The following is a 25,975-nucleotide window of genomic DNA, read 5'->3' on the forward strand; positions in this document are numbered from 1 at the left end:
AACAGAAAAACAGAATTGCCATATGACCCTGCAATTCCACTCGTGAAGATGATACACAAGAAGGGCCTACTATATAGCACAAGAAACTATTCAGTTCAGTTCGGTCGTGTCCAACTCTTTGCGACCCCATGGACTGTAGCATGCCAGGCCTCCCTGTCCATCACCAACTCCCGTAATTTACTCACACTCATGTCCATTGAGAAGGTGATGCCATCCAACCACCTCATCTGTTGTCCCCTTCTCCTCCCACCTTCAATCTTTCTCAGCATCAGGATCTTTTCAGATAAGTCAGTTCTTCGCATCAGGTGGCCAAAGTATTGGAGTTTCAGCTTCAGCATCAGTCCTTCCAGTGAATATTCAGGACTGATTTCCTTTAGGATGAACTGGTTGGACCTCCTTGCAGTCCAAGGGACTCTCAAGAGTCATCTCCAACACCATAGTTCAAAAGCATCAATTCTTTGGCATTCAGCTTTCTTTATAGTCCAACTCTCACATCCATACATGACTATTGGAAAAACCATAGCTTTGACTAGACAGACCTTTGTTGGCAAAGTAACGTCTCTGTTTTTAATATGTTTTTTTTTTTTTTTTCAAAGAGCAGAAAATGTATTTTCAGGAACAGAAAAAAATCTCTAGTGCTGAAAGATACAGTAAAAAGCAGATTTCTTTGGGGACATTAATCAATTAGATTATAATTCATTATGAAGATTTCTCTTTTCAAAAATATGGAACGCTTCACGAATTTGCGTGTCATCCTTGCGCAGGGGCCATGCTAATCTTCTCTGTATCGTTCCAATTTTAGTATATGTGCTGCCGAAGCGAGCACTGTTTTTAATATGTTGTCTAGGTTAAGATGCTGTCTAACTTTTCTTCCAAAGAGCTGCTAAGTCGCCTCAGTTGTGTCCGACTCTGTACGACCCTGTGGACTGCAGCCTACCGGGCTCCTCCGTCTATGGGATTTTCCAGGCAAGAGTACTGGAGTGGGTTGCCATTGTGTCTTTTAATTTCATGGCTGCAGTCACCATTTGCAGTGATTTTGGAGCCCCTCAAAATAAAATCTGACACTGTTTACCACTGTTTCCCCATCTATTTCCCATGAAGTGATGGGACCAGATGCCATGATCTTCGTTTTCTGAATGTTGAGTTTTAAGCCAACTTTTTCACTCTCCTCTTTCACTTTCATCAAGAGGCTCTTCAGTTTCTCTTCACTTTCTGCCATAAGGGTGGTGTCATCTGCATATCTGAGGTGATTGATATTTCTCCCGGCAATCTTGATTCCAGCTTGTGCTTCATCCAGCCTGGCATTTCTCATGATATACTCTGCATATAAGTTAAATAAGCAGAGTGACAACATACACCTTTGATGTACTCCTTTTCCTATTGGGAACCAGTCTGTTGTTCCATGTCCAGTTCTAACTGTTGTTTCCTGACCTGCATATAGGTTTCTCAAGAGGCAGGTCAGGTGGTCTGGTATTCCCATCTCTTTCAGAATTTTCCACAGTTTATTGTGACCCACACAGTCAAAGGCTTTGGCATAGTCAATAAAGCAGAAACAGATGGTTTTCTGGAACTCTTGCTTTTTCCATGATCCAGCGGATGTTGGCAATTTGATTTCTGGTTCCTCCACCTTTCTAAAACCAGCTTGAACATCTGGAATTTTACGATTCATGTATTGTTGAAGCCTGGCTTGGAGAATTTTGAGCATTACTTTACTAGCGTGTGAGATGAGTGCAATTGTGTGGTAGTTTGAGCATTCTTTGGTATTACCTTTCTTTGGGATTAGAATGAAAACTGACCTTTTCCAGTCCTGTGGCCACTGCTGAGTTTTCCAAAGTTGCTGGCAGCATCTTGAGTGCAGTACTTTCACAGCATCATCTTTCAGGATTTGAAATAGCTCAACTGGAATTCCATCACTTCCACTAGCTTTGTTCGTAGTGATGCTTCTTAAGGCCCACTTGACTTCACATTCCAGGATGTCTGGCTTTAGGTGAGTGACCACACCATCATGAGTATCTGGGTTGTGAAGATCTTTTTTGTACAGTTCTTCTGTGTATTCTTGCCACCTCTTCTTAATATCTTCTGCTTCTGTTAGGTCCATACCATTTCTGTCCTTTATTGAGAAACTATACTCAGTATTTTTTAATAATCTATAATGGAAAAGAATCTGAAAAGCAATATATCCATATGTATAAATGAATCACTTTGCTGTGCACCTGAAATTAACACAATGTTGAAAATCAACCATGCTTCAGTTAACAACAACAACAACAAAAGAGGCCCATTGAACTTGACCTTCAAGCTGATAACCAGCCAGAGGGGAATAAAATTCAGGGTCTGCCAAAGGGGTATCCCTCCTTCCCAGCTTCAGCCAGGTGAGGCGAGGGATAAGAAAGAAGTGGGGAGGCATGTCCTGAGCTGCCCCCTTGCGTCCCCCCAAAGTTGATGGAGGAAGGTAGATTAAGGGGGAGGCAGAAAGCAGAAGGACTCGGAGCTACCCCCAGTGCCACACAGAGGGGAGACCACCATGTTGCAGGATGGGGGACCCCTTTTCGAGCGCTTGTCTAACACTAGGAAATGAACTGTCAGAGGAGACACGTGTGCTGACAAAGCAAGAGACTTTTTGGGAAGGGGCACCCGGGCGGAGAGCAGGAGGGTGAGGGGACCCTGGAGAGCTGCTCTGGCACATGGCTCAGCCTTGGGTTTCATAGTGATGGGATTAGTTTCCGGGTTGTCTCTGGCTGGTCATTCTGGCTCGGTCCTTCCTGGTGGTGCACACATTGCTCAGCCAAGAAGGATGCCAGCACGGATTCTGAAAGGTGGTAGGACACATGGCGTTTCCTTTTGACCTTTCCCAAACTCTTTCCAGTGGTGGTGGCTTATTAGTTCCATGTTCCTTACCAGGATCTCCTGTTGTAAAACATCCCATGCAATGCTTACTACAGTGCGTGGCCTGTGTGTGGGGTCAGTCAGTGTGCTTCCCCGAACAACCACGTGCAGGCCCAGCTCCAACATGGGACAGCGCTGTGTGTCCAGGCTGCTGTGGGGCGGCCTGGTTAGGAGGGAGTAGCCAAAGCTGAGCCCAAGTAGTGTTGCTGTAGCGTTGATGGGGGGCTGGTAAAAAGCTGTGTCCACATGCTGACCCCCAGACTGGCAAATGTGACCTTGCTTGGAAAAAGAGTCTGTAGGTGTGATCAAGTGGCCCATCTCAAGAGGAGATCAGCCAGGCAGGCTCTACGTGCAGTGATCACTGTCCCTCTGAGAAGAGGAGGGGCCGGGTGAGGATGGAGGCAGAGGCTGGGGAGAAGCGGCCACAGGAACCCCCGAGCCACCGGAGACTGGAAAGGGCAGGAGAGGTTTCTCCAGAACCTTAGGAGGGAGACATACCTCAGCCACACCTTGTTTTCAGACTCCTGGCCACCAGAACTGCGAGAACATCAATTCCTGTTGTCTTAAGCATCCCCTCTGCACCCCCTCCAGTGTGTGGTCATTTGTTCTGGCAGCCACAGGACCCTAATCTTGGCTCCAGTGTCATAAAAAGATCTGGGGGTTGAGTGGATTACCCCTGCCCCAGCAAAACCACAAAGACCCGAAACAGCTCCTGCCCCGTGAAGCATCATTGTAGGAAGGAGAGAGTCGAGGAAGATGCACCCATGAGAAGCTCCAGATAGCACATCTCAGACAACTGACCTGAGACTCTGCAAATGAGCAGAGATGCTGTCAAGGGACAGAGACTGGGGCACTGCTTATTGTCAAGTTTAAACTAGTTACCACTCCCCGCACCACCCCACCCACCCTGTTCTAGAAGATAAGCACACACCTCTGAGCGGAAGTGGAGTGAGCGTAGCTGCCTCTCCCACAGGGGTGAGAAGCACGTGGAGGAGGAGGATAGCATGAAGATGCCTTGGCCACGGTCACGTCCAGTCTGGTCCCAGCTTCTGCAGGCCGTCCAGGGCTTCCCTGATGGTGGAAGGCGGCTACTGCCCACCAGAACAAAGCCTAGGGCTGGCCCCCATCCAATTCCTACATCTGGAACATGTTACATGATTGCTAGAAAAATAACCAGACGAACCCAGGACATTTCTGGTAAAGAGGCTCCGAGGAAGCAGCTCTTGGAGCAGATGACTCAGGCTGTGCTGAGGGCTGTGTGGTCTGCGAGCCACGCTGCCTGGAAGCCATTCCCTGCGCCCTGGCTGATTCACCCTGCAAGGGGCATCGCAGAAGGCTGTGGCCTAGCTCCGTGGCCGCCCAGATACCCTTTTGCAATCACAGTGAATCATGGGATCTGCGTTAATGTTCTGTGGCTGCTGTAGTAAGTGACCCAACCTTAGAGACTTAAGACAGCATGTGAAATGAAATGCGCATGCTCAGTCGTGTCCAGCTCTTGCCACCCCATGGACTCCAGGCTGCTCTGTCCATGATATTCTCCAGGCAAGAGTGCTGGAGTGGGTCACCGTACCTTCCTCCAGGGGATCTTCCTGACCCAGGGGTCAAGGCCACGTCTGCTGCATCTCCTGCATTGGCAGGCAGGTTCTTTAGCGCTCAGCCACATAAATCAGCACAAACCTACTGTCCTGCTGGGCTGGAGGTCAGAAGCCTGAAAGGGTCTCACGGGACTAGTCAGGGTTCCTTCTGGAGACTCCAGGAGAGAATCTGTTTCTTAAATCCTTTGGCTCATGGCCCCCTCCTCCATCCTCGGAGTACGTCCCTCTGATTGTACCTCACTCCTCCTTCTCCTCTGACTTTGACCCCTGCCTCCCTGCCTCTCAAAAGGAGCCTTGTGATCACACTACACCCACAGGATAATTCAGGGTAGTTCTTCATTCCCAGATCCTAATCACCTTAATAAAGCCCCTCCTACAAAGTGTGGTGATTGGACTAGTGTTCCCCCAGATTTCATCTCCACTCAGCCCTCAGAACATGACCTTCTTTGGAAATGCGGTCTTTGCAGATGTAATCAAGTTGGGGTCCTACCTGAGTGGGGTAGCCCCCATCCAGTCACTGGTGTCTTGTAAAAAGAGGGAAATTTGGACACAGATACTCAGGGAAGACAGCCTTGTGACTTCGGAGTCAGGGATGGGAGGAACGTAGAAACCAGGAAGCCCGAGGATCGTCAAGACGGGTGGAAGCTGAGGAGGCGTGGACTTCATCCTCCCTGAGGGTTTTGGAGCAAGCATGGCCCTGCCGATGCCTGGATTTTGAACTTCCGGCCTCCAGAGCTTTGAGAGCACAAGTCTCTGTTGTTTCACACCCCACCCCGTTTTTGGTTGTTTGCAGCAGCCCTAGGAGACTGATGCGTCAGCTGTTTTTCGCTCAGTTGTGTCCAGCTCCTTGCGACCCCATTTACTGCAGCACGCCAGGCTTCCCTGTCCTTCACCATCTCCCAGAGTTTGCTCAGACTCACATGCATCGAGTCGGTGATGCCACCCTCCCGTCTCATCGATGCATTCCAGGCTTCAGTGATCAGGCTGTGCTCCTCCTGGGGGTGTTACTCAGCTCATCACAGAGCCTTCGAGGGGAAGGGAATGTCCATGGCAGGGAGGAGCTGGAGACGGCAGTCAAGCCAGATGTGAAGTCTAGGTCTGGGACTTCCCTGGTGGTCCAGTGGTTAAGAATCTGCTTTCCTGTGCAGGGGACGCAGGTTGGATCCCTGGTCTGGAAGGTCCAACATGCTGCGAGGCAACTAAGCCTGTGCGCCACAACTGCTAAGCCCATACTCTGGAGCCTTGCTCCATAGCAGCAGCATAGGCATCGCGACGAGGCGCCAGCGCACACCGCAACTAGAGAAGAGTCCGCACGTCACGACAGACACCCAGCGCAGCCCGAACTCAACACGAAAGACGAAGTCTAGGTTCCCTGCCTCAGGCCTTGGCTCAGGCGACTGACAACTCGGCTAGGGCTAGGGGTCCGAGGCCACTTGCCCAGGTGCCTGGCAGTGGGGGCTGGCTGGCAGCTCAGGCACAGTCCGGGGTCCTTGGCTACCCCCACCCCATCCTCTCATCCTCCTGTGGGCTAGACCGGGCTTCCCCATATCATACCTGTCTCTGGGTCTGAGAGACCAAGAGCAGAAACTGCAGACCCCGTGGGTCCCAGGCTTGGAGCGGGTGCCCCATCCCTTCCCTCACAGCCTGTTGTCCAGAGTAAAACCATACGGCCAGGCCAGGCCCAAGGGAGGAGCATTAAACTCCGCCTGGTGATGAGCTGAGGGCTGGAGACACAGGGGGCGAGGATGCGGGGTCCCCGCCCCACTGACCACAGGGCCGTGACTCCCGGGAGGAGACCTCTCCAGCTTTGGCCTGAGTGGAAAGCGGGACCCAGTCAGCAGCAGACCCACGTTACCCAGCTGACGACACCGACCTGGAACACGTGTGTGCAGGGTGAGGCCGTCCTCGCAGTTGTCCCCGGGTCAGACCCGCCAGGGCTTGTGCATCTGCAGGTCTCACTGACTCACCAGCCAGGGCCTGCCAGGGGCTCCGGAAGTCTGTCTTCCATGAGGGCCATTATTTAATAGGAACACAGAAGCCACCCCATCATTTGGAAATAATCTCAGTTTGTCTTGGTTTAGGCAAGAAGGAGCACAGAACCTGGGCATGTTTCGTATAATAATAGATCACAGGGTATGAATGCCTCCAGTTGTTGTCATTGTTGAGTAGTTTCTTGGGAGTCAGAGATGATTGTATTTCAGTCCTTGAACATTTGGTGCGTGCCCACTGTGTGCCCAGCCCCATGCTGTAACAGGAAAGAGTGGATCACCCCTCCCTGTTCCGGTCACCTATTGCAGAACAAGAAAGCACCCCCTAAACTTAATGACTCAGAGCATCACCAGTCAATCGTTTTGCTGGGTCTGAAGGACCCGCATTCATGACTGCACGTTGGTGCTGCCTGCCAGCTCCCCTCCCTGGGGGCAGCTTGGGCTTCCTCCTGGCATGGTGGTGGGCTCCCAAGAACATGTGTCCCACAAGGAAGAAGTGGAAGCTGCCAGATCCTTAAGGCCTGGCCCAGCATCCTTCTGCCATATTCTTGGTCTCACAGTTTAGAGTCAAGGGAACAGCATCCTTCCAAGACTCATGGGAAAAAGGGATTTGTAGATGTAATAAGGTGAAGTTCTTACTGGATCAGTGTGGCCCTAACGCACTGTGACTTGGTGCCTGTGTACAGAGAGCAGGGGACACGGTGGGCAGGTGAGAAGCTGGAGGGGAAGAGCGAGGATCCTCCTCTCGGGGCCCAGAGGGAGTCCGGCCCTGCCGACCCTCGATTTCAGACTCTGGCCTCAGATACTGTGAGAGAACACATTTCTGTTATTTTGAGGCACCCAGTTTGTGGTCATTTGATCTGGCACACCCCAGGATGCGGATACACTGATTTACCCTGCTTTTCCAACTTTGACCAGAAACTCCACTTATTTGACTGTTTCCTAGGGCGGGGGAGATTAAGGGAGGTGTCCCATAGGCGGTAGTGCTCAACTTGGACGATATTTATAAAAATAGTAGTGTTGACAACTCAGAGGACATGGAGGAAAGGGATGATGCCAACAATTAACTCGTTTACTGCAGCGGCTCTGGGGAATTCCCTGGCGGTCCAGTGGTTAAGGCTCCAAGCTTTCACTGCAGGGGATGTTGGTTCAGTCCCTGATCGGGAAACTATGATCCTGCATCCTGAGCTGTGCAGCCAAAAAAAGAAAAAAAAAAACAACACTACAAAGGCTTTGTCAAGAGGGTCTATTACTATTCTCATCTCACAGATGGAGAAACGAGGGATGGGAAAATCAAGGCATTTGCCCAGGGTCTCAGGACAAGAAGGACAGAGCTTGGCTTCAGTGTCCAGTAGGAGATCTGGAGGTTTTGGTCCTCCCCAGCAGGAGGGGTTCCCATGCTGGGGTCTGGAGGGGAGACAGGTTTCCATTCTTTTCATCTCTCAGTCCCCCCGGGCTGGCATGGAGCGTATAGCAAACACACTAGGGGATGCTGTTCATGAGCGAATAGGCAGCATTGGGATGCTTGGCTCCATCTGCAGGCTGACAGGAAGGTTTAGAATCTTCTGGAAACGCCACACCCTGGGTCTGATGCCCAGGGCCCAGCCTGCTCTGGAAAAGCCTGATCGTCACCGGAGAGAAAGCAGTCACCAATGCAGCAGCCTCCAGAAGAGCTGAGCTTCCGAGGCGTTCTCAGCCACGGCCATCAGGGCCCCGGCTCTGCGCCTGGAATCTCAGGGAGGAGAGAAGCAGGCAGGAACCCTGGCGATGGTGGCAGCCCAGGCATATTTCGGATATGGGTTTGCCCTGTTCCAGGTTAATGATTTCAAAACCAGCATGAGCAACGAGTCTCGCAAAATTGTGAAACATAGTCTCCCCCTTTTTGTAAAGATATTATCATACTTCCATTTTGTTGTTTGCCTCCAAGAATGAAGAGGTTCCAGATGGATAATCCCAAAGAACAATAACAGAGAAAGAATAACAAAAAATAAACTCCCCTGTTCGAACATTAGATCTGTTATCAGGTTTAAACTAAAGATGTTATCCAATGTAAGTATTGGGGAGGAATAAAAATCCTACCCCTCCTCACCTAAATCAGGATAAAAATTTATCTTTTTATGTAATAGAAATCTGAGGTAAGTAGTGGGACTGATATAGAAACCTATGTTAGTTATAGATGGCCAGGTGCCACTACTTAAGGCTTCTGTTCCCACCATACCTCGTGGTCTAAAGTGGCTGCTGCACTCCAGCCATCATATGCATATTCCAGGCAGGAAGGAAGAGGAGAACTCTGAAGTCTCCCTTGAGGGAGACTTCCTTGAAGCCACACTTAGATGTAGTTCTACAGACAAGAGAAGGTGTGAGGCTGGCTGGGAAGTATCCTTTAGCTAAGTGACAATAAAAAATCTTCCTATTTTTTAAGGAAGAAGAGAGATGAGCTATCTGGAGGCAACTTGAGCATTCTGTCACTACTAGGGAATTTTGTGGTTCAAGGGATCTAGCATTGAGACTGAGCCTTGGGAAGCTGGCATTATGGCCCCAGGATAGCCACACACTGTGTCGTCTGGGCGGTGATGGTTTGGCAACCTTATCACTTCTTATAAACTTTTCCTTGGCTGAGGAGGAAGGGTTCATGAGCGTTCCAGGGTAGTTGTTTATACTTCAAGACCAAGAAAGCATTTCCATCCCAAATCCTGTAACAAAAAGCTCCCTGAAGGGTCCAGCACTTTCTAACCAAAGAATTTCATGGGCTACTCTTGTCCATCCTAGAAGAAATCAGTCCTGAATATTCATTGGAAAGACTGATGCTGAAGCTGAAACTCCAATACTTTGGCCACCTGACGCAAAGAACGGACTCATTGGAAAAGACCCTGATGTGGGGAAAGATTGAAGGTGGGAGGAGAAGGGGACGACAGAGAATGAGAGGGTTAGATGACATCACCAACTCAATGGACTTGAGTCTGAGTACACTCCGGGAGTGGGTGATGGACAGGGAGGCCTGGCATGCTGCAGTCCACGGGGTTGCAAAGAGTCAGACATGACTGAGCGACCGAACTGACTAACCTGACTCTTGTCTGACTACCTACTTGCTTCAGGAGGTATCCCTTGCTAGCAGGAAGCTCACAGTTGGGACTCAGGGCCTGAATAGATTCAGGAAGAGACAGAAAGGGAGGAAGGGAGTGGGAGAGAGAGATGCTGCATTGGACCTCTTGATGATAAATTACCACATCACTGATTTGTTAAAAGGTCAGGTTTTGGAATCCACTGGCTCCCAGCCTCTGTATCGCTTACTGTGTTATCCTGGGCCACTTATTTATGTGTGTGACTCTCAGTTTTCCTCTCATTTGACGAAGATGCCCCAGGTCCCACCTCAGAGCACCGGCATGAGGGATGGGAGATGGGACTCATGGAGAGCACCCAATAGACGACAAGCTTGGGTACCTAGTTCTCTACTGTGAGCTCAGGGCTCACCCAGCACCCAGGCACCCAGAATGGAAGAGAGCTGTGGGGGGCTGTGGCCCACCATCCTCTTTGGTGCGAGGAGTTCCCCCAAAACCTCCATCCCAGCTCCCCTGGCCCCAGGCTGTCTCCCCAAGGATGCCCCAGGATCTGCCCCAGATGCAAGTCTTGCCTTTTGGGGCTCCTCATTCTCTCCCCCTAGATTCAAGTCCACACTGATCAGAAGGCTCACTCAGATCCCCACCCCCCCAGCCTCACCTCTCCACCGCGGTCCCTGTGTCTCCTGTTCATCCTTCCAGACCTGTCTGTCTTGGCCATCTCTCTGCCTATCTCTCTTGCCCATCTGTCTGCTTCCTTGGGGCAGCTGTTCCTCCCCTGCTTGGGTCACTGACTCTGGCTGCCCTGGCCTCTGGGTGAACACCACTAACCAGGTCCTATCCCTCGGTCACAGGGTTGCAGTGGGTGTCCTGGTTTGCATTCCCCCTAAACAGACTCCAAAACAGGATGTGAGTGCAAGTAGTTTATTGAGGAGATGATCCCAGGAAATGCCAGGAGGAGGGAAAGGGCCAACAGAGGGTGGGCATCACACCAGCTGCCACCTCAGCACCTGGAGTGTAGCCCTGGGGGTCTCTGGGAGCCAGTGTCATCACCCTGAGGGGTGCAGGAGCTGGGGCATTTACACTCCAGTTCTTATTAAGTTATTGGTATGATTCCATGCTGATACTGTGCCATGCCCAGGGCAAAGGAGTGTCTGTGCCGGCAGCTGACAGGACAGGGCATGGCAGCATCTGCCAAGGTGGACGTGTGGCCTGAGCCCAGCTAATCATGTCTTTCCCTGGGATTTTGCTTCTCAATTTGAAGCCAGGCGGGAGGTGTGACCTGTTGAATCATAGCTACCAGTGGCCACCTACTCTGCTTCATGGACTGACCAGAGGTGCCAGGCAGAGCCCAGAGAGGAGGGGGAGGTCAGGGGAGGGGAGGGGAGGGGTGGTGACCATCTTCTCTGAGGTCCTGGTCCCGGGCATATCTGAACCTGTCTCTTCCCGGGCCTCCCACTCATAGGAGCCGACACACCACCTCTTTTTCTTCCTCAGTCTGTCCTAATTACCTTTCCATAACCTGCAGCTGGCCCTGCATCACGTCTGTTTGTGAAGCCTCCGTTCACTCCTTGGTCCAGACACCCGCCCCCTCTGGGCTCCTTGGAAGCCTCTAGATCCCTGTTGCTGCCCTCAGCACAGAGGACGCATTGACCATCCACCCGGGGTCCCTCCGTCAAACGGCTTGTCTCATGTCTGCTTTATTCATCTTTCTCTCTTTTTTTTTTTTTCCGGAATGCCTGGTCCAAAGAAAGTCCTCAGTAAATGTCATCAAATAGAATGAAAAATGAACTCCAGCATTCATTTATTTTTAAAAATCTATTTACATTTTCTGCTTGTATTACTTCTTGTGGGGTAACTCAAGGTGGATAAATTTGCTCTTCACTGTTGGCTGAAGAATTCCTTTCATTTGCTCAAAACTACCTCTCTCGAACTTTAAGGGGGTGCCCATCGTATTCTGGGACTTGGTGTTCACTTTTCCTACGTGAGTCATCGTTTTTATATAGTTAAATAATACCACAGCTCAGCCTTTGGCTTCCCAATTTCTTCTTGTAAAAAGCCCTCCTCTTTACGTGGCTAGACTTTCTCGGCTCTTTCCTCATCTTCTCCTATACTGGCCCGCATGTCGGCATGCAGTAGGTGCTCAGCTGATACTCAGTGGCTAGAAGAAAGAATGCACAGATATCCTCAGCGAACAGAGATTCCTGGGCTCGCCTTCCCAACCTTCAGGTCCTTGTCATAGTTAGGGTTCCCAGAAGCAGATGCTGAGCTGCAGATTTGAGGGCAGGCAGCTTATTTGAGATGTGGAAGGAATACAGGAGCTTCCCAGGTGGTGCACTTGGTAAAGGATCTGCCTGCCAGTGCAGGAAAACTTGGGTTCGATCCCTGAGTCAGGAAGATCCCCTGGAGGAGCAAATGGCTAACGAACTCCATTATTCTTGCCTGAAAATCCCATGGACAGAGGAGCCTGGAGTCCTGCAGTCCATGGGATGTCAAGGAGTCAGACATGACTGAGTGTGCGCACTCACAAGGAATACAAGAAGGAGATAAGTCTAGTGATGCAGGAAGGGCAGGAATATAATGTATATAGCATTAAGCTGATGACTGCTGTGTGACCAGCTAGAGAATCTTCTGGGAAACATCCACCTCTGAGTCCTCCCAGCTGAGAGCGCAGGGTCTGGGGTATTTATACCCCCAGCCCTGTTAGCCATGGTTGGCCAATGTCTCAGGGGCATTAAATCCCAGGCACTTTGGGGCCTTGACTGTGGAGTGACATCTCCTCCCAAAAGGGCCAGTCAGATTCTCTCTCTAGGAGGTTGGAACTGGGAGACAGCTGGGTACACCCTGCGCTGGTCCCTGGAACAAGGGAGATGTGAGCTCCCATGCTGGTGGGCTGGCCGTGAGACCACAGGCGATGAGCAAGGCCAGGCTGCAGAGGGAGAGGGAGGGGACCCCTGCTGCGAGAGGTGAGAGCTGCGCAGAAAGTTCTGACAGCACGCTTCCGGGACTAACTCTCGTTCTCTGAGGGTCTTGGCTGTCCTTGAATGCTATAGTAACCCAGTATCCTACCAAGAAACCCCCTCTGTGATTAAGCTACCTCAAGTGGGTTTCTGTTACATGCCGCTTCAACTGATCAAGATCTTCCCCTAGATTTACATCCCCCACCAAGAGTCACCTGCCAATATAAGATGTGGAAATCACCCTTGGGCCCTTCCTCTCCAACAAGTCAAGCAAACCCATCCCACCAAGATCCCAGAGGGCCACAGAACTGGCACCTGTCAACACAGAGGGGTTACCACCTTTCCTACTTTTTTGGTTCTTCTTTTTAAGCTAATACCCATCACAAAATGGTACCCCCATGTCTCCTTGACTCACGTTGTTAGAGGTCTTTGATGCTGAATTGAGGCTCAGTGGCTTTGTGCAGCTGCTAAATGGGTGTGGCAGGAACAAACAAGAAGCTGGAACTCCCCAGCCCTGGCGCTTGGTGTCCAGCTCAAGGAGACTCCAATGCAGACAACTGGTAAGAAGAGTTCAAGACCCATCAGTTCTATGGCAGCCACCTCGAGAGACAGGAAAGAGAGACTCTGATCTTTGCTGTGGATGATTAAACTCGTGGCCATCTGCAAACCCCTCTATTCTGCAGACGTGTGTGGTCCTCGCATCAGCCCACCTTGGTTCTGAGAGACCAGGCGGACAAGAGGATGGAACCTCTCCAGGCCCAAGCGTTCCTCTTTCCAACCTGGGCTTCATTATGACCAGACGGCCTTTTCCTTGGTCTCAAAGTCTCCGTGACTGAACTGCTGCCTGGGTGGCACATCGGCTCCTTTGCTGGGATTCCCACGGATGTATGTAGCCAGTCCCTTCCCAAGAGGACCCTTGGGTGCCTCTCAGTTCTTTTCCGTCCAGGACTTCCCAGGAGTCCACGTTGCCCATGACACACCGTTTTATTTGAATTGAAATGCAGTTTTTTGGAAATCAAAGTCTAAGATTGCACAATGATGGAAAAGTTGATGGAAATCAAACCTCTGCCTTTGTACTGTGTTGGCCCTAATAACAGTAATATTAACTAACACTTGCTAAGCGCCAGACCCTGTCTGGCTAGTTTCCTTATATTAACCATTTAATGCTCATGGCAGCCATGGGAGAGAAAGATGCTGTTATGATCACCCCATTTTACACACGGGAAGCTGAACAAAGGCCAGGCCTGGAGGTGGAGGAGCCAGGATTTGAACTCAGCCCTGCTGGTTCCAGAAAGCTGCAGACCTGGGCTCACACTGCCCCTTGGGTGAGCCAGCCTGGGAGGCGATTGCAGCTCAGAGAGGTCAGGTGACTTGAACAAAGACACAGAGCTGGTGGAACCAGGATTCAAACTCGTCCGCCTAGCCCCTCCTTCCCCTAAGAAGGACTGGCTGTCTCTCACGGAATGTCTGCTCAGTGCCAGGCACTGTTTGTTTGTTTTCACATATTGCGTCTGTTTTTTTGATTAATTGATTTGGCCACACCACATGGCTTTTGGGATCTTGGTCCGCCAACCAGGGATCAAACCAGGGCCTAATGTAGTGAGAGCGCAGAGTCTCAATCCCTGGACCACCAGGGAATTCCCTGTTGTATCTGTTTTAAAACTTGGGGAGGATTTAAAACCAGCCTGCAGATTCTCTGATCTGTACCTGTTGAAAAGTTAGGTCTGTGCCCTCTCTTCTGTGCTTTGGCCAAGGGTGTGGGAGCAGTGACGTTCTTCCACCGCCAGGCCATCAAAGGTCCTGCATCTTTTGCCTGGTTCTCTTGGGAGGCTTGCTCTGGGGGAAGTAAAAAGTCTGACTGCCTGGAAAGGCTGCATGGAGCTCCTATCACGAGAATGACATCTTGGGTATCTGGCCAGGTGGGACCTTCCAATGTCTGCAGCCCAGCCAGCATCTCACTGCAGGCACTCAGTGAGGCAAGGAAGAACCATTCAGCAGAGCCCATCCCACATTCCTGACCTGTAAAACCATGAACACAGTGATGTTTCTTTCTTTTTCCTTTAGGTTTAACTGGCTTTTTTTAACTTTTAATTCTGTATTGGAGCATAGCTGATTAACAATGCTTTGATAGTTTCAGGAGAATAGTGAAGGGACTCAGGCATACATATACAAGTATCCATTCTCCCCCAAGCTCCCCTCCCATTCAGACTGCCGCATAACATTAAGCAGAGTTCCATGTGCTGGACAGTAGGTCCCCGTTGGTTATCCATTTTAAATATAGCAGTGTGTACATGTCAGCCACAAACTCCCGAAGTACCCTTCTTGCCATCCTTCCGCTGGCAGTCATAAGCTTGTTCTCTTAAATCTGTGAGTCTGTTTTTGTTTTGTAAGTAAGTTCATTTGTATCAAGGAAAATGGTTGTTTTAAGCCACTACCCTTTGGGATGGTTTGCTGCAGAGCAGCAGTGACCCTAACATGCTGTTTGAGAAATATTAATCCCACTGAGATGTTAGAGAGAAATGAAGTTGCTGAGAAATGTCTAGTGGGTTCACACTGTGGCACATCCAGCTCCCTGTTCCCCTCAGGCCACTTGGTTCAGGGGCTAAGGTCTCTGACACGAGTGCTTGCCAGAAGGCAGCAGGCAGCTCTGGGCAGACAAGGAGCAGGTGCACAAATGCAGAGGAGCCCACAGAGGGAGAGGAAAGAAGCAGTGAGTGGAGGAGGTGGGGTGTTGGCAGTTCCTTGGTGCAGAGGGCGGGGCAGTGGCAGCCAGTCTGGACAGGCACCTCGGCTTGGGGGTGACATTATAGAAAGGTGCCCTCAGGTTGCAACTCTGCCAACGGCGCCCCTGGAACACCTGAGCTGGGGATGGTGTCCCCAGAGCCATCCAGAACTACCGAGGAGCCCACAGAGCAGCTCCCAAAGGAGGCGGAGGCCCGAGTCAGCCAAACTGGAGATGTTTTGTTGTTGACCACCCCCATCCGCACCCCCACCTGCATGCTGGGCCCGTGAGAAATCAGTCTGAGTAGCTTCTCTTCCCCTCTGCTAGGGCAGGAGCCGCTTTGCCCACTCTTCCCAGAGCCCCAGCATTAATGGTGCTCAAGGCGGCAGCAGGTGCGTGGTGCAAGCCTGAGTTGAAATCCCAGTTCCTTGTGGCAGGTGGGAGTGCACCTGCGCGCAGGGAACCAGCAAGGGAAGGGGCGAAGCGAGGCCTTTACAAAGCTGCCCTGTGTCCCGAGGCTTAGGTGCAGTGTCGCTGTTCAACCAAAGTTTAATTGAAATTGTAAATGTAAAATAAAAGTTCTCCTCTAGTGAAAAAAACAAACGAACAGGTCCCGGTACTTTCTGTACTCAGTTTCTGGGTGGTAGCACCAGCTTCGGAGGGCTGTTGGGAGCAGGGGGGTTTGCCAGGATGATGGGTATGAGGCTGGGTACCTGAGAGGCATCTGCCAGGAATACAGCTCTCTCCTCCCCTTGGATCTGCCCTTTGTCACATCGAGGATGCTGGTAATGAAGCAGTCTGTTTTACTTACCACTAAATGCCCAGTGCTTGGGACAGAGCTTGACACATAGTAGGAACTTAATAAGTATTGAATGAATAAGTGTTGAGCTGAGAACGATGCTTCAAAAACTGAGAAAAGGAAGAAAAGTAAAAGATGAAAATAAAATGAGTTAAAAAGGTAACTTTTTTAAAAAATTGCGTTTGAGCTGCACCTAAATCTTCAAGAGTTTCCAGCTTTCTGAATCCTAGTCACACATGCCTGGCCAATCACTTAGGTTCTTCCCTTTTATTTAACTCATCCTCCCTGCCCACCCCGCTCCCCGCACCAGCCAAGTGCTCTGAACCATTGACACTCCAGACTCAGATCCCAGTCCCAGAGGGGCATGTCTGTGCCTGCTCACTGCTGTACAGTGCAGGGGCCAGTGCAGAGTGACTGGATGGGGCTGTTGGGGAAAAGCTGATACTGAGTGATACGGTGTCTTCACTCAGGAATAAGCAGCGTGGTGAGGACAGGCTCCCTCGGGCACCGGCACTGCCCGCATACAGTTCAGTTCAGTCAGTTCAGTCGCTCAGTTGTGTCCGACTCTTTGCGACCCCATGAATTGCAGCACACCAGGCCTCCCTGTCAATCACCAACTCCTGGAGTTCACCCAAACTCATGTCCATAGAGTCAGTGATGCCATCCAGCCATCTCATCCTCTGTCGTCCCCTTCTCCTGCCCCCAATCCCTCCCAGCATCAGGGTCTTTTTCAATGAGTCAACTCTTCGCATGAGGTAACCAAAGTATTAGAGTTGCAGCTTCAGCATCATTCCTTCCAATGAACACCCAGCGCTGATCTCCTTTAGAATGGACTGGTTGGATCTCCTTGCAGTCCAAGGGACTCTCAAGAGTCTTCTCCAACACCACAGTTCAAAAGCATCAGTTCTTCAGCACTCAGCTTTCTTCACAGTCCAACTCTCACATCCATACATGACCACTGGAAAAACCATAGCCTTGACTAGATGGACCTTTGTTGGCAAAGTAATGTCTCTGCTTTTCAATATGCTGTCTAGGTTGGTCATAACTTTCCTTCCAAGGAGTAAGCGTCTTTTAATTTCATGGCTGCAATCACCATCTGCAGCGATTTTGGAGCCCCCCAAAATAAAGTCTGACACTGTTTCCACTGTTTCCCCATCTATTTCCCATGAAGTGATGGGACCAGATGCCATGATCTTCGTTTTCTGAATGTTGAGCTTTAAGCCAATTTTTTCACTCTCCTCTTTCATCAAGAGGCTTTTTAGTTTCTCTTCACTTTCTACCATAAGGGTGGTGTCATCTGCATATCTGAGGTTATTGATATTTCTCCCGGCAATCTTGATTCCAGCTTGTGCTTCTTCCAGCCTGCATATATTAAGTCCACATTAAAAGTGGGGGGCACTGGGGAGTCCTTTAGCTCCTGTGGCCTTGCTTTCTTCCTCTGCTGACCAGGACCTTGGCTACATCTCTCAAAGGTGATTTCTTCTGGTTCTAAATTCACTGAAGCGTTTACCTGCACTGCCAGCTAGGGACTTGGGACAGTCTCTTCTCCAAGCCTCAGTTGCCTGATCTGTGAAATGGGATCATTTCCATCTCAATGGATTCCTGTGAACCTATACTGAAATAATGACGATTAAGGATTAGCTTGGGCCTCAGCTTTACCGCGTTCATCCAGTAACATCTTCTTGTCTTCATTTGCACGTTGGGAAGGTGTGTGTCTATGTGTATATGTGTGTCCGGATGGCAAGAGTGAAGTTTTCTATCCAGGTGTAGAGGATGGGGATAAATTTAGCAAGTGTATTCTACACCCTAGTTGATGGGGCCCACACCAGTCCCGAGGAGGTAGCTTCTCTTTTCCCATATTCCAGTTGAGGCGCACAGAAGTGGAATTTGGTAAATTTGCAAACCCCTAGTGGAAAGTGCTTGGCACCGCGCTGGATGCATCGTTAATTTCTCAATGGAAACGCTATTTTTATGGTCATGATGAGGAAACTGAGCGCTTCCTCCTTTTCTCAAGCCGAGTTTTTAGGACGCGGGTGGTCCCGCCCTCCCTCCGAGGCCCCCGACTCGAGGCGCCAGCGCCTCCCGGAGGCCGCCAAGCTCTTAAGTGGGGCGAAGCCGGGAGGGGCGGGGCCGGGCCGGTGGGTGGGAGGGCGGGGCCACGACGGCACGACCCTATTAGGGCCGCCGGGGGCGTAGCTCCTGGGTCCGGGCAGCCTACAAGAGGCGGCGCGTACGGTCCTCTGACCCACTGCATCTTTCGGCGGCCCGAGAGTCCCTCATCCTGCGACCTGCCTGCTGTGTCCGCTGTGCTTGTGCTGCTGTCGCCGCCACTCCGCGCAGGAGACGCCGGCGAGGAGGTGGTTGAGCCCTGCGGAGGGAGGTGAGTGTGCCTTAGATTCCTCTCTCTGCACCGTGCTCTCCACCCCCTCAATCTCCTGGGAGCTGGAATAACCAGAGCAGATGTCATCTCTTAGGGTTTACTGTGCGCAGGCAAGTTAGCTGTGCACACCTCCTGCATTTCAGAACCGTGCTCGGCGGCATGCCCTTCCGCAGATGGAGAAACTGAGTCTCAGCGAGGGCAAGTTGTCTGAGACCTCACATACTAGAAGCTAGGGAGCCTGGGACTCAAAGCAGGTCTGACGCAGAATCGTGCTCCCTGAGGCTGTGTGTATTCTTGCCTTCCCTGTGCAATTCGCCAGCATCTATTGCATCCCTGTGTACACCGTGGGCGTCAATAAGTGGAGAGCATGTGGCAGGAGTTTGAATGTGTTCTGCCCACGTGTGGAGGCTGAGGTGATCCTGGCGCCGTGTGTATTCTGCTGGGCAGTTTATAGAGCCACGCCCCTTTACGATAGTGTTTGTAGACCTTCCAGGTAGTTTTCCTCTTCCCCTATTTCAGAGGAGGGCACTGAGAGGGTCAGGGAGGTGAAGTGTCCGGGCAGAGCGGAGGCTGGGACCCAGTTCCGTCTGCCTCCAAAGCCCCATAAAGCTGTGGATGTGTCCGGGCGTGGCACATGTCCAGTTCCTACAGGTTTGGGAAGAGTTCCCGGGCTTCTTCAGCTAGAGTAGGTATCTGTATAAACTTCTGGTAGGGGGAACCGCTGGCAGCTGAGGGCTCAGCTCTGGGGTCTGGGAGATCTGCGACCCCCAGTGGAAGAGCCAGGGCCAGCCCCGTGGGCAGTGGAGACCTGGAGCCTCCCTTGAAAGGGTTGGGCTGGTGGACAAGCCAGCTGGCTAATGCCAGCTCATCGAAGTCCAGTTTGAATTGGGTGTCCGTTAGCTGGAAGGTGAGTTACTGCTCTGGTCAAGGGAAGCAGCTGGGAGTTGACAGATGCCCGGCTCACCTTCCAACCGAGAGTGGGCTTGTGAGTTTCCACTTTGAGCCTTTGGGCTCCTTGCCCTGGCAGATTAGGGTGAGCCTGCCTTCCCCAGAGGGTCACGGCATCTAGGGTCTAGAACCTGACAGATGAGAGGCCAGGATGTGAAGGACAGGATGAAAGGCATGCCCCCTTCTCCAAACAGATCCAGAGGGGGAACTCTTGGGCCTGTTTGTTTTGTGCACTTGATGGCTGTGTGTGATGCTGTCACCTCAGGTCTATCTGTCTGCACTTAGCCTTCATACTTAAGGGCTGAGTCCTGCCTCCTTTAAGACACTTCTCTGTCCAACTGCTAACTCCACCTCTGAACCCGACCTTCAAACCTGAGGGATTGTTTTGTTTGAGAGGGGCTCCAGGTAAAACACAGTTAGCAGAGTTGGGGCCAGCCCATCCCTGACGATGCAGTCAGGGAAGAGAATGAAGAGAGTGATCTTGATTTTTACAGTCTCTTAAAGATAGGAGTAGGAATAGTAATGATCGCGTTTGTAATCCTATCAGCAGCTGACATTCATCTGGCACTTACTGTGGGCCAGTCATGCCTGGGGTTTTACATGGATGACCGCTGACTTATTTGTGAGCTGGACTGTCCTCCTTTTTACAAGGAGGAAAGTGAGGCTCCGAGTGATGAAGGCATGTACCCAACATGACATGGGCAGGGTCGGGGAGAGCTGCCATCCTAGCTGGGTCCTCCCTCAGATCCCGGAAAAAGATGCTGGTCCAATGACTGGCCACATGACTGTCAGCTCAGAGCTTGCTTCTGGGCAAGGCTCCTGCCGTGTGGGTTCTGAATTCCCCGGCCCTGGTTAGGGGTGGGGCTGGAGAGGAAACACTGACATGGGGCTTGGGATCAACTCTGCCGACAGGTACCTGCATCAGTGTGCAGGGCCCTGCTGGGGAACCCAGAGCAATGCCAGCTGCTCCAACAGCCCTGCCTCTGGACTGCCAAGGAGAGCTGGCTGGACGGGGAGGGGCTGGAGCCTCAGGAGCGGAGCATGGGCCTCTGAAGACCCCCACACTTCATCCCTCCCTCACCGACCCCACATCAGATACCTGGGTTTTTCTGTAGGTTGCATTTGAAAACCAGCTTTTAAAGGCAGGACCTCTAAATGTGACCTCTTTGGCCTCATGGGAGCTGGAACATTTCTTTTCTCTGTCACCAGAGTAATTTACTATGTATGGGAGGTGCCTCTGTGTCTGCTTACTCCCAACCTAGGAAGACTCCCCCCCACTTTTTTGCAGACTCACTGGTTTTTGATCAGTCCCAGATGTGCAAACCCAGCATCACTCAAAGGAGCTGATGGCTTGTCAAGAAAGGAAAATAGAACACAGGCATCATTTCATTTCATCTTCAGTTCACTGAGCTGACTACGATAGGGATCTGGAGCCCCTCATCAGGTCCTACGGGAAGCACACTCCGTTCTGGAACAGGGAGGGACAGGCCGCTCTTCTATTTTATTTTTTTCCCTTGGAAAAGATGATTCTAGCATTGTAAAATACTAATAACATGAGATTTATCATTTTAAAGTACACGGTTTGGTGGCATCTAGTACATTAGCTGTGTTGTGAAACTATCAACACTGTCTAATTCCAGGACATTTTCATCACTCCAAAAGGAAACCTTACAATCAGTATTAACAGTCACTCCCCATTCTATCCTCCTCAGCCCCTGGCAACTGCTCATCTGCTTTCTGTCTCTCTGGATTTGCTTAATTCTGGACGTTTTGTGTAAAAGAAACCACCCGGTATGTGACTTTCTGTGTCTGGCGTCTCTCACTGAGCCTGACATGGTCAGGGTTCATGCGTGTTGGAGCCTGTGTCCATGCTGGGCCCTTTTTTGTGGTTGAACACTCTTCCGTGGTGTGGGCAGGACAGACCGTCCTTAGTTGATCCTCTCACCCACTGCTGGAAGTTTGGGCCATTTCCCCCTTTCGGCTGTTGCACATAATGCTGCTGTTGACATCTGTGTACACTTTTTTTTTTGGACACCCGTTTTCAGTTGTTTTGGTTCTTCCCCCAGGAGTAGAATAGGTGGGTCCCATGGTAACCTTATTTTTACCTTATTAAGGATCATTTGTCCCTTTTTCTTGACTTTCGTCTTGAAGAGGCATCAACTGAGATCATCTCCTTCCAGAAGGAATCAAGGCCCTCTGCCATGAGCGTAGAGAATGGGGTGTCTGGATGTTTGGGGGGAAGTGTTCACAGTATCTCCCCACCCCTCACCCCGGAGAGCAACTGGCAGAGATTCCTGTCAGAGATGTTGTCCTGGGGAACATCTTGTATCCCAGGCTGTACATTTATGAGTACTTGGTGATAGACAACCCCCCAACCCAAGATTGTGGGGACAGACAGTTTCTTGTGGTCCAGCCCCGGGGAAATTTATCTTCTCTGATTGCCCCAAGTGCTGCGTCAGCTTAGAAAAAAAACCACAGATTCAGGGGAAAAAGGAAAAGTCCTAATGAGGATTATGCAACTTTTGGACCATCATTTTAAAAAAATATTATAAATTATGAAATCCCACATTTTCAGTCCAAGTTTCTGGATCATTTCCCACTGTGAGTGCAGAATGGTAAAATCCTGGAAGGAAAAGAATCCAGCTTCCATTTTGTTTGTAGTCAAGTGGTCCGAGAATGGACCCTTCCCTGACGTTCTTTTGGACTGAAAACTTCTGGATCTGTCTAGAACTAGGGACGGGCATCCAGCTGACCACAGCTGCGGCTGATTTGATAAGACCCTAGAAGTTCTTTTACTGGTGGCTCAGTGGTAAAAGGAGATGCAGGAGACTTGGGTTTGATCCCTGTGTTGAAAAGATCTCCTGGAAGAGAGCATGGCAACCCACTCCAGTGTTCTTGCCTGGAGAATCCCATGGACAGAGGAGCCTGGTGGGCTATAGTCCATGGGGCCACAAGGAGTCAGACACGATTAAAGTGACTTAGCATGCACACACAGAAGTCATTTTAGAGCAAAGAGGCGGTATGCCTGGCAGGGAAGGTGACAGTGGATGGGTGGGGCGTTGAGGGGTGCGCTGGGAGGGGGCCATGTTAGTGCAGAGGCCTGAAGGAGGGCTCCCCTGGCACCCTGAGACTGACAGGAAGCTCAGGGGTCCGGGGGTCAGGCTCAGGGTGGAGGAGCCTGCCCTGTGCTGAGTTTGCATCTCCTGCTCTGAGCTGCGGGGCACAGGGGAGTCATGGTGTGGCCTTCGTACCTGAGAGCAGGTCACGATGGGATGATCGGTGTCCCCTGCAGTGTGTGAAGCCCATCCCAGCCCCACGGTGACTGAGCCTGTGTACTGACCCAGCAGCAACCCACCCTTTACAAAACTGACCTCCCTTTACAACAAAGACAGGGCACCCTCTACAATGAGGCCTCTGGTCCTAGCTCTGCTCCATGTTCACCGAGGCTCATCTCACTTCTGCCTTCTGGTCACAGCAGGAGGGATCAGGTTTTCTGCACATGCTGACCATAGAAGGCCCCTCCTCCCCACTTTTTTTTTTAATTTTTGGCTGCCCTGCACAGCATGTGGGCTCAGTTCTCAACCAGGGATCAATCTGTGTCCCCTGCATTGGAAGTGCAGAGTCTCAACCATTGGACCACCAGGAAGTTCTGAAGGTTCCCTTTTTAACATAAATTTCTTTGAACTCCCAAAGCGAACCAACAGATAAAAATAAGAAAATATGAACTAGAACAAGGAGATGGTAGGAAGGTAGGCAAAGCTTGGGGTAGCAGGTGTGCCAAGGGCTGGAGTTTGGGAAACACCGGACTAAGGTGCAGCATGGGGAGACTGGAGAGGCTGGTGCCACCAAGAGTAGCGGTTCTCAAAGTGAAGTCCCAGGGCCAGCAGCAGCACCCAGGGGAGCTGTCAGAATGCTGATTCTCAGCTGCACTGCAGACCTCCAGAAGCTATGGAGGTGGGGCCAGCAATCTGTGCTTTAGCTTGACTTCCAGCACTTTCTGGTGCAGGCTCCAGGGTGGGACCCACTGCCCGGGAAAGCCTGGAAGACTTTCCCTGGGCAGGGGCCCAGAATGGGGTGGGCGGGGCGGCTGATTGGGGCGGACGGTTCTGTTTACAGGACCTGATGTCAGCACAGAGAAGTCATGTGGCAGGGATAGAGCCAGTGGCTTGGGAGCAAGAGTGACCTCTTCTGTCCAGCGTCGAGGCCCCTGAGAGCAAGTTGCTGGCGTGTTCCTAGGCCTTTCTTCAGGAATGACGCTGGGTTTGCTGGCACCCATTGCTCTAGGGCTTGAGCAAGTGTCCTGAGGGTTCCAGCCTTTTCCTTCAGCAGTGTTTAGAGCCCATGTGCCCTGGAGCTTGTGAAGTCCGTCTGTTGGTGACCCCTAAGCGGCCCCTCTGAAAGAATGGGCTGTTTCCTCTCCAGCATTCAAAATACATCTGTGTGTCTGTACATGTCCGCTGTGTCTCTCCATCCTGCCCCCAGCCGGCTCCCAACACAGCCAGTCTGTTCTCATGGGGGGAAGCACTGGCTGCTTTAAAAACACTGTTTATTCCCGGGAACCGTCAAGGCCAGGCTTCCCGGGGACTGAGATATTTTCAGCTTTGGCATCGCTGGACAAAGTGCCCTCTCAGACCAGGATGAACCGGGCCCTGTCTGGCAGAGTCGCTGTCTGGCCCAGGTGGGAGGCCCCAGCCGCACAGGGCTTTCTCTGGGCTCCAGCACCTTCAGGTTCACTTCGAAGGGCTGTCGGAGTCCAGGCCCCAGACTTGTCTCAGTGCTGATATTCAGGGGAGAGCCCGGAGGGTTTTGTCTTGCACAGTGCTCTTCTCCTGCTTCTGTGGAGGCATTCTTCCAACAGAAGCCAGAGCCTCTTTAACTCTTCACTGAAATTTTTTATTAAAGTTCAACATGCTGGAGAAGAAAGCGCATGCATTCCTGCACAGGGGGATGGCGTTTTCTCCAAGTGCGCATGTGCAGGCTCGGGCCCCAAGGTGACAGAGCCTGACTCCCCCCCAGGCCCCTCCCACAGCCCCACCCCCGAGGGGAACCATTTCTGCGCTTCTGTTGGTTTTGCCTGGTTTTGAACTTTACATCAAGGGCAGCATGGATGTTTCATCACTGGAGTCTGGCCTCTTCAGTTCAGCGTTAGGTCTGTGAGGTCCATCTGCGGAGCTGCATCTGCCGGGTTCTCAGAGCGTAAATCAGACCCTGTCACCGTCGGCTTCATCTGCTCTGCACCTGAAGTGCGCGCCTGTGCACACAGACACACACACACACACACACACTCACACAGACACAACCCCACCCCCCATTCCACTTTGCATTTAGAGTAAAATCAACACTCTTTGGTCAAGGCCCTCGAGGCCCCAGGCTGCCTGGCCCTGTTTGCCTTTGTGACCCCATTTCTCCCTGGTCACACTGCTCTGACCCTTCTTGTCCAGGCCAAGACAGTGACCATCTCAGAGCCTTCGTCCTTGCAGTTCCCGCTGCCTGGGGTTCACCCCAGCCAGAGTGGTCACCGCCCCGACCTCTGTCCACCCTCACCGTCCGGTGTCCCAGGCTGTCTTCCTCCAGCCTCGGTATGGTCTCCTCTGCTTGCTGTGATGCCCACCCCCCACTGCACCCCACTCCTGGGGACAGAGCCTTGCTCACTGCATACCCCAGGGACTCCCTAGCCACCTGAGGGCTTGCTCTGGGGATTTCCCCCGAGAGGCCGCGTGCAGAGTCCATAGTCTGGTGCTATATAGAATGCTTGACTTCGGTTCAAGGCTGTGACTCACCCTTGCAGGTACCACCTGACACCGGTGAGTCATGCATTTCAGGTGGGAGGATAGTCCCGGTGCTGCCAGCGCCGTAGCCTGGAGCAGAGGTGTCTGGGATGGCTAGTTTCACCCTCAAGGAGCGGGAAAGAAACACTAATTGAGCACCAGTGAGTCTCGGGACTCTGCTGCTGGGCTCCTTAGAACCACTATTTCCACAATCTGCAAATTCTCCCCCAGCCCTGGGAGAAACTCAGTACTTTGTTTTGCCTGGGAGGAACTGGATACTCCGAGGGATTGAAGGACCTTCTGGGCGGCCCCCAGGTCTACGTCATAGAGTCAGGATTCAAACCGGGTTTGGCCCACTGTCCACACTTTTCTTCGCTGTCTCCTGAGAGTTCTCAATTTCTTGTTTTTGGGAGCTGGAGGTTTCCTGCCATTTATCTAAAGATTTCTGAGAGCACTGTTTCCAAGGAAACATCCACATGTCTACGAGAAGGGAGAAAAGGGCCCCAGGCGTCATGTACTGGGTATTTGAAGAGTATATTAATTTATTATCCAGTCACTTTAAAGTGGCTTCTCATATATTATCTTGGCTTGCATTGAACAAACCTGTTTTTTCTTTTTTTTTTTTTCTGCACAGAGTAGATTAAGCGAATGTTTGTTGAGTAAGTGTGCTCTTTTTGTTCAGAATTGTGTATGTTCTCTGCATAGTATTTAAAAAACTGAGTGGGTTTTATATATTATATTCAGTTAAACATACTGAGTTGAAAAATAAAAAAATAAACATACTGAGTTGTTGCCCTGTGTCTCGCATAAGGACATATCTTTTGCTGAGGGGACAGGAGAAAAGAAGGTGCCCGTGGGGGTGGCCTTTTTTGT

The 25,975-nt window shown here is 51.2% G+C and overlaps 1 protein-coding gene and 1 non-coding gene across 2 annotated transcripts in view; one reads left to right on the top strand and one right to left on the bottom strand.

Moving 5' to 3' along the window:
- Positions 1-719: 719 nt before the first annotated feature.
- On the bottom strand, positions 720-826 carry LOC138419868 (U6 spliceosomal RNA). Its single transcript, XR_011249119.1, has one exon. It is a non-coding gene; the product is annotated as a U6 spliceosomal RNA (small nuclear RNA).
- Positions 827-18,207: 17,381 nt separating this feature from the next.
- The window catches only part of CRISPLD2 (cysteine rich secretory protein LCCL domain containing 2), a 70,134-nt gene continuing 62,366 nt past the window's right edge, over positions 18,208-25,975 (top strand). The window contains exon 1 of the mRNA XM_069549659.1: positions 18,208-18,386. The gene's annotated coding sequence lies outside the window, so the exon portion shown is untranslated. The remainder of the gene's footprint in view (positions 18,387-25,975) is intronic.

Source organism: Ovis canadensis, chromosome 14 (genome assembly GCF_042477335.2).
Source record: "Ovis canadensis isolate MfBH-ARS-UI-01 breed Bighorn chromosome 14, ARS-UI_OviCan_v2, whole genome shotgun sequence".
Taxonomy (NCBI): domain Eukaryota; kingdom Metazoa; phylum Chordata; class Mammalia; order Artiodactyla; family Bovidae; genus Ovis; species Ovis canadensis.